Source organism: Xiphophorus maculatus, chromosome 8 (assembly GCF_002775205.1).
Source record: "Xiphophorus maculatus strain JP 163 A chromosome 8, X_maculatus-5.0-male, whole genome shotgun sequence".
NCBI classification, from domain to species: domain Eukaryota; kingdom Metazoa; phylum Chordata; class Actinopteri; order Cyprinodontiformes; family Poeciliidae; genus Xiphophorus; species Xiphophorus maculatus.
In genome coordinates, this window is record NC_036450.1 from 14,339,475 (window position 1) to 14,346,083 (window position 6,609).

Consider the following 6,609-nt stretch of genomic DNA (forward strand, 5'->3'; position numbering starts at 1 on the left):
TAAGTCACCTTTGGGGATGAGCTTCTTCCTCATTCACAGAGTAACAGGTATAGCAAAAGATACCATGGAGCTGTGCATGCATGAGCTGCAGGATAGAAGGGAATTTAAATTATGACAAATGGTATAATATGATTTGCAGACAAAGCAAGAGTTTGAGATTTTTTTTTACAACTGTGAGCCAGATAGAGAGAGAGAGACAGTGAATGGTGGCGAAGCAAGTTATGTGCCACACAATAAAGCTGCTTTCCATCGCTTTGGGCACACTTTACTGCTGCTCTTGATATCAGTATTAAAAGTGATTTGCAGCTCCGCATGTGGCAAGGAATCAAAACTTAATTTAGGCAGATAAAGATGCCATTTGGGAGGGAGATAAAGTGCTGCATCATGGAAGACGTGTTCCCCAGCCTGCTCTCAGCGCCTCACCCTCACAGCGCCCTCAGATTTACAAGCTCTTTTTTCCTGCTCCATAAAACAGCAAATCTGCTCGCCAGGCGACACAGGCAAATGTTAATGGATTCATTTGTCAGGAACCCTCCACTTATTTACAGTCCTCCTCCATTACCGTCGCTCCTCCTGTAAGAGAAAATCCAGTGGCCAAAGTCAAAATATCGATTCGCCCGTCCATCAGCCTGTGAGTCATCCCATAAAGCACCACAAACTGAAGACACTGCTGCCACCAGGAGTGTGGCTCAACATGACACTTACACAATCACCACAGAGGCTCCTTTCCACTTAAATTATGTAATCCAGTGAAGCTAAGATGAGAAATTAACCACGTCTGCTGTTACTTTAAAAGAGATATTCGCATCATGGAGGTTCAGATTAGTTTATGGAGACTATTTACACAGCTTCTTCTGCCTTATTAGGACATTTATAGCAAAACCAACATTAATTTACCCTGCTCTCTCTATGTACACTAAGTCACTCCCTTACTTGGCTTGTTCATCTCTGAAATCTTGCTCCCCCGCCTCTCCTGCCTCCTCCTACAATGGCCGATGACCATACTTATGCAAATGTAATTAATTTCTGTGAGAAATTATAATTAGTCTGGTATCACTGTGAGTTCTTAACTTCCCACGAAGGTTAGGGCAAGCATTTATTGGCATTTCTGGTTAAGATGTGCAAAGAGGCTTAAAATAATGGCATATAGGAACAAACATTATTATATTAATAATACTTTGTTTTTGTATTTTTTCCCATTTTGGAGACACAGGCAAATGGGTAACAGGAAGTTATGAAATACTTGTTTACATTTTATGGACATCGATCAACTAAATAAGAATAGGTAAGAAGTCTAAGAATGCTTCAGTTCCAATATTTCTGGCAAGTGTGAGTTTGTTAAAAACAGTTTCATAATGTGGGATTTTTTTCACAATTGAATACGTATATTCAATTTCATAATTTATTAATTTTGCCACCATTAGCAAAAACATAAAGATCTGTATGTGAGTTGCCACAGGGATGTACATAGAATATTCTGAGCTAGATTTTATTATTACAATTATTTTTAATTATTTTTAAAATTGAAGTCACTAGAGGAGTCTAAAAAATTGGTAAATATATGGTAAGTTGTTGAACTAGCAACTCTCTGAAAGCAGCAGAAGTGCAATTTTATCAGGAAACTATAAAATAAGTATAGTATTTGAAAAACAAAATATAAAAAAGAAATTTTTAAAATACTTTTTACATCTACTTTTTTTTGTATCATTTAGACCCAAAATTAAAATTATTTGCACAGCCCTTGGTGACGCTTGAAGATTTGGCAACAATTCTTGTATTTTCTCCCAACAGTACTGGTAATATTCTCCTTCCCTCTGCAGAAGATCCATAGACCACCACAGTTGTTCTTGAGTGATTGCTGATGCAAGCCAGGCCTTGACCCCTTTCACCATTCACTGATAGTACAGACTTCTCATTTGAAGTCTCTGCCTGGAGGAAGTTTAAAGTTTCGCTGTGGCACAGACCAGAAACACACCCTTCAACACATCTTATATCTTCACCACTGCTCAGGTCAGATCAAAGAGTCTGCGTTCACTCTGTTTAATATCTACCCAAACCTTTGGAGATCAACCAAGCAGATCCGAAATGTGTACATGTACCCTTGGATTGCTACTAGGCATAGTGATGCAAGACAAACTAGATCATATTCAAAAATAAGCGCATAAAATTGTACCTCCACTAAATTCGCTCCAATCATCTTGTATCTCATCAGAACATGCCTGTCAAAGGTTCAGCTTGGTTTATTCCTCTTCCTCCATTGTTGGAATTATCCATGCTTTTTTTTTAGCCTAAATGGTACATCTAAGGACATTACAAGGTTTCTGCCTGCTATTTTTTTTTTTCAAAAAAGACATTAAATTGCAGCTTGTGCTGGTGGCATTTCAAAACAGGAGAGCAGTGCTTCGATATCCACGAGGCAGTTGCAGGATGTCTGTGAATCACTGTTTAATAACAACTCGGTACATCCTTGAAGAAAAGTGCCTGTGCTCGTTCCTTCATGCTGTGACTCAGACCTTCAGAGGTTCTTCTATAGAAACTACATAAAAGCCTGTGATTATGTCTTGCTAACCTTAGCTCAGAGGACATACTGCTATAGGATTTCACTGTTGTTGAATTTCATCATTTCATCCCCCTTTTTAACTCTTTTTTTCCCCTTCTAATTCTTTTCCTTCTCATTAGGAACCCAACTTCCCCCATTCATGCTGGGAAATGGTTTGGCCTCTCTGAAGTAAACAGGCATTAATCACTTCTTGAGAGAAATTGTCAAAGGAACAGCCGAAGGCATTTGGAGGGGGGGCCACACAGAAGCTCATGGGACTATTGGAGATAGATGTTGGAGGGCTGCGGGGTGTTGTGGCCCCCTATGGGATCTGTACAGCAGCGGCAGATAGGGTCAGCACGTCCACCTTGGCTAAGTGTGTCAAGGACAGAGAGAGGAGGAGGTGAGACTCTGTCTGCTGGTTGAAGCTGCTGCAGTGAACTGGAGGATGAAAATTTCTTTGTTTTCTCATTAGCCTAACCCCTTTTTAGGAGAGAGACGTTCCTTCTGTGGTAAGGTCTTGGCAAGTAATGAGGGATAAGTGTCAGCGTCTTTAACTGGCAAACATGGAAGACTCAAAGCAAAAAGTAGATGTGGGTTCTTCTCTGTTTTCTTTGAAATTTCAAGTTCCCAAAAATCTGTGTAGAATTTTTAATTTTAAATGTAAATCATCATTAAGATTTCTTTCTTTTTTAATTGAGTGAATTAATAACTATGTCTAAGACAGCAGCACAATATTTATAAAGCATTAAAGACAAGTATTGTTTGCTAGATTGAATTATGACTTCTAGTTTTTCTTGATTGAACAGATGAAAAATGTTTTGTGGTGACTCATAAACATCAGAAATTAATTCATGTGCACTATAATGCTAAAGTAATTGACACGCAACAGTAGCTGAACAGGCAGCTTTTCATACAGCTAATGCAACTTGTCCTGTGTCTTAATCAGTGTTAACATCTGCATAACTACTTGTTAAATCTGAGTTTAAAATCTATCTACAGGAAACCATTGAGCTGAGACCTAGGTTTTTAGCTATATTGCTATAGCTAGCTTTCCATCCATTGTTTACAACTGCTTTATCAAAGGATTGCAACGTGGTTGGTGCCTATTTCCAAGATAGGCACAAGCAAACTTGGAAGACAAGAGGTGGGGTGACCTGTGACCCTTTATATAAGTCACAAGTCTATCTCACAGCTCCTATTGTAGTTCAGATGATTGTTCTCTGATCATATTTACCCAAACCTGGGCTAAAATGTTAAAAATGTGTATCCGATAAGAGTCAACAGGTGTCACTCAAATATATACAGAAATGTAAAGATCCAACAGCATAGAGTGTTTGAATGTTATTCAGTGCTAAAAGTAAATGTTTAACGTTTAATCAGCTTTTGGATTTTTATTTCTTATTATAACTTTTGTTGTCTTGAATTTTCATCAGAATATTGCACGTCTCCTTTAAGCTATTACAGCCTCTGCTGGCCCTCAGCTCGTTACAGCAATTGCACTTAGAGAGACAGCAGGGAGACATATGTTACTCATCTTAAGTGGTGCTTTAAAATGTATTGATGGTTTAAAAGCAGCTTGTAAGTGATCAATGAGGAGACTCCTTTGTCTATTTTGCCATGATGGCCAATCGGGAACAATAGCGAAACAGTCATGTTACTGTGGCATCAAATTACATTTAGGAAAATAGGTTTTGTACAGTTTTATACCAAATTTAAGCCGCACACCTTTAATGCCCATACTACTTTATAACTGTTGCTATATATCATCTTCTGTGTGCCACTATTTCTGGAGTGGAATAAGCAGTAATGAAGGCTGTTTGCTTTATGTGAAGTGGCAGTTAGACAACAACTGGAGCCTTGGCAACACATCCCGACTGGCAGATGGCTGCCAAGCAGTGTCTGGATGTCATTGGGAAAGAGACGAAAAGCAGCTTTGATACTCAAAGTTTATATTTCACGTCTTTAATAACCTGAAAGTGCATAAAGCCATCAGAAAATAAATCTAATTTGTTCTGTCTGATCTTGACATGGTACAAAAATATACTTGAATTGTTTCACGGCTTGAAAGATTACAGGACATCTTCCAATAAAAACATAAATTCTGATTCTGATGTTAAATTATAAGATATTCAATGAAAGTTTTTATTGTGCTTTGTGTGGCGAAAGCATTCACACCATTTGAACTGCCTCACAGTTTTGTCATGCTACAGCCACAAACTTCAATGTATTTTAATGGGATTTTATGCAAAAACTAACCCAGGGTAATAATTTCTTTGTTTTTTTCAGCCTCCATGAGTCACCAGTTAGAACCACTTTTCACAGCAGTTACAGCTTTTAACATTGTGTCTCAGTCAGCAGTAATATTTGTCCAGCCTTCTCAGTGAAACAGCTCCAGCTAAGTCAGAATAGATGGAGAATATTTGTTAAAATAATTATTCACTGTTCTCACACAGTTTGAATTAAAATTTGTTCTGGTCTTTGACTAGTCCATTGTAACACTTGAATATGTTTGAAATATAATACTTTGATGTATCTCTGGCTATGTCATGTTTTTTTTAAATATGACTTTTAGCTCCAACTTCCTATTAATTTTGGCCAGCTTCCTTTTCTTTTCTGAAGAAAAATTGCACTACAGCATGATGCTGCTGCCACCATACCATTGGTGAGGGTGATGCATTCTAGATGACATGCAGTTATTTATAGCATTTTGCATGGAGGTTGTTGTGTGTCTAAATTACATTCTGTGTCTCATAAATATCTTGCAGCTAACGCCAAACAGCTTTTTTTTTTTTAAATGGATGCATTTGTGCCATGCTGTTTCCATTTTCAGCTGATGGACTGAACAGTGATTTCTGAAATAGTCAAAGTTAGAGAACTTGTTTTATAAAATAACTCTGCATTAAACTTTCTCCAAAAAATCTCCTAAAAACACTTATATTTTTATTTTTAAAAATTGCACACATTGACGGACTGTTTGTGCTGCTTAGGGGGCTTCATTCATTCATTCATTCATTCATTCATTCATTCATTCATTCATTCATTCATTCATTCATCTAATTCACATTGGTTGAACTTGGTTTTATTTTGCTGTATCCGAGCATCTGGGGCTAATTTAAAGTTTTCAGATTGCAGCTTGGTAAAAAAAGTATGCACTACATTGTGTTGGATTTTCACAACAAATTACAGCCTTTCATTGACGTTTGCTGTTGTGAATGTATAAAAATGTTTTGGTTATGAATTATTTTTGTAGTTTCTTTTTTAAATCAACAGTTTTATGTCTGAATTATTTCCCCTTTTACAGGATTATACAAAAAAAACCTTGAATAAAAAAAGAAGAGTGGTATAATGTTCTGAGGCATAAGAGCTCTCGACTTACTCTAAAAGCCTTTCATCTCGCTCGCCTGAAAGAGAGGCCTGTTGTTCTTTGTTAGAGTGTTAGTTTCAGCTATGTTTTGAACCGGCACGACACGGTCGGGGCCGTTTGTACATCAAGGATTTGAATTGTGGATGGGTAAAGGGCTGCCTGTTGATGTATGAGCAGGATGTCAACTCTCTCTGTTAACGATGATTTATGGACGCTCGAGGGGGAGGGAGCAGCACCAGGTTGTGGTAATGCAGACGGACTAGGAAAGCTACTGTAAACACAGTGTATGACATCTAATGAAGGCTCTCACAGGAATCCCTTACACCCTTTCACATTCCTGAGTGGTGATAACACGTGAGAAATAGTCCTGTTTCACGGTTACAAAAGGCTAAAGCACTCCATCTAAGCATTAATGTCCAACTTCCTGACAGCAGAAAAGACCTGTTTGTCAAAGGAAAAGAATTCGACCAAAGGCTATCTTAATAATCATAATTATAATTTAAATCAAAATTTAAACAGTGCATTGAGAAAGATTAATAAATATGTGCAAAAATCAAACTTTAAACCATTCTTTGGGAAGTTACATACTTTGATGTTCCCATGTCTTACCACCGAATCTCTTCATAGGAAAATTAGAAAAGTCCCCTTTGCAGCTTGCCGCAAGTTATGTGCACAAGTCAAACTGATTTGGCCATGCAAGACC